A 2,687-nucleotide genomic window follows, 5' to 3' on the forward strand; every position below is an offset into this window, starting at 1 on the left:
CTATGTGCATTAGAAGATACAGCTAAATTAAGTTGCCAGTACATTATATAAAGCAATACTATTCCTTTAATTGATACTTATTTTCATAGTGTCTTATTTCTGATTCTGATACGGTCATTACTGGACTGACTCCAAGAAAGGACCATCCTCTGATAGGAATGGAATGGGCAGTTTTCTGGGTTATATGAGCCTGGGAATGGAGGAACAGCACACCTTTGTTTTAGCAGACAAGTTATGATTGGTTGCAATACTTCAGTGGCTTCCCTAAGTCATTCGCAGTGACCCAAACCTGAACCCATGCCACAGCTGCTCTCCCCATGTGTGGTTTTTTTTTAGTTTTAGTTTTATTGTGTATTCAAAATTACAATACAATCAAAAACACACCCCACCTGTAAATAACAGCATCTGGTTTTCTACAATGCAGCAACAGTCGCTGTTTCTGATCTGAAAATAACTCTTCTCAGAACAGTGAAAAAAAAAATAGATTTAGAACAAAACAAGTAACAAATACTTTAGGAGCATAAGCTCAGATGGGGAGCTACCACCTATCAGAGCGCCCAGCTGATTCTAATACCTTCTTCTCTCTAATTACAGTCTCTGTTACCAGCCTTCCCTTTTGTTTCAGCAGTCTGTCAAGTAGGTGAGCTTCCATCGCCATGATACAACTATTAGATGCAGCATTTTGGTTGCAGCTCATCAGCCTGCTATCTATAGAAGCAAGCTCCATCAGAATTACTTTGTTCATTGGGTATTTTTAATTGTGGTTATTTTAGAGGGGACTGGCCCAGCTTAAGGTATATTGGTGTCTTTGGACGGTTTGTTTGTTAAGCTTTAAGAAGGAATGAAGTCCTGAGTTGTTGTCTTATGCTGCTAGAGTACACTTAAGAAAATTAGACCATGACATTATGTGCTTAGAATACGGATGTGTCCAGAGGAGTGGATGTCTTCCAGCTCTATAGGTTCCTTTTTTTTTTTTTTTCTTTTTTTGTGGCAATCTACTTGCTGAAAGGAGTGAAAACAATTGTGATAGTCTTGAAAGAAGCCAAAAAGAGAAGGTTTGTTAGCATTTATATTAATCTCCATGCATTTCAGGTTGTTCAGCAGCTACTATTTAGTTTTAATGGAATTTGGACAGGCAACCTCTGAAAAATAGGAATGGGACCTATAACTAATCATAGTTGAGGCTGTAGCATACTTTGAGTGTCTTGGCGATAGAAAGATGTCAGTAACACATCACTTAATGGTGGCTGGAAAGGATTTGTGTTCCTAGAATGTAGGGGACTAGGAAGATATACACAATGATGATTTGGTAATGGAGGGAGATCCTGCCCTTTGTGTGTTTATGTTGACTTATGAGAGTTTATTGTTGTTTGCATTGTGGTATTTCTAGACCTTAAGACATATTCAAGCTTAAGAACATAGCAAAAGATAGTCTTTACTGCAAGACTTAATTCAATCTAGCAGAGAGAGAGTGTGTTCTTCTGGAAAATGCTATGTCTTTTTTATGTTCCTGTCTCAAGTGAATGAGCTGTTTTACAGTGCTGTAGCTTGTGAAGTTCCATTGTAGTTAATGCTTCATGTAAATGCTAACCTGCAGTAAAAGGAAGAAAATCTATTTTGCACTGTAGTTTGACTATTTCATTCTTTCTACTGTATGGACCCTATTACAAGACCCTTGTCAGGCAGGACAAATTTCTAATGTGCAATACCCTTCTGTCAGGGAAGACTACAAATATCCTACTCCTTGAAAGGTTCTTGTCTAAATACTGTTTACTTTACTCTTTACTGTCACTTCCTATGGGAAACAGATTAAAGTAAAGTTTAGAGATGGAATAACTTATTCTATTTTATAATCACTTTTTTATAGTGAAGTTCATGCAGATGTTTTCCTTTTTGGGCTTAGGGTTAATGCAGGAGGATAATGCTACTGGTGACACACAAATGATTGGTACGACTGGGGTGAGGTGAGGGATTTGGATGTTCTGAGAAGTTGAGTGATTTTTCTTTTTCTCTTGGCATCATCTGCTAAGCACATCATGTGTTTTTAAGGTGGTCAAGAAAATGCACAGTATTAATGCCCAGAGATAGTGAACTCTGAATGTAGATAACTTCTCTTAAGTATGCATCTCGGTGTGCACACCATCAGGAGATGTCACTGAGGACCACAGATGGCTATTTTGACTGGAACACTTGTAATTTACAATGCTCTTTTGTGCCTCTGAACTGCTTTTAATCCAGAAAAAAAGTCTTGGACTTGTACTAAAGTTACATTCTGAAGGATATATTTACATTCTGTTCTGAGGCTTTATCAAACCTGACTCTGGACAGCACTGTAGCAGCAGCAATGTAGAGTTCAAAGTACTGGTGAACTTTTTAGCTGCCTTATGCTGAGCTACCGCCGTTGCAGATTCACAGAATGGTTTGGGTTGGAAGGGACCTAAAGGATGATGTAATTCCACCCCCCCCTGCCAGGGGCAGGAACACCTCCCACCAGACCAGGATCCTCAAAGCCTCTTCCAGCCTGGTCTTAAACACTTTGAGGGATGGGGCATCCACACCTTCTGGGAAACCTGTTCCAGTGCCTCAGTGCCCTCTGAGTAAAGTTCTGCCTGATGTGTAATCTAAACGTACTCCCTTTTGGTTTAAAGCTATTCCCCCTTGTCCTATCACCATGATCCCTGGGGAGT

The sequence above is a fragment of the Cygnus olor genome, chromosome 4 (assembly GCF_009769625.2).
Source record: "Cygnus olor isolate bCygOlo1 chromosome 4, bCygOlo1.pri.v2, whole genome shotgun sequence".
NCBI lineage: Eukaryota > Metazoa > Chordata > Aves > Anseriformes > Anatidae > Cygnus > Cygnus olor.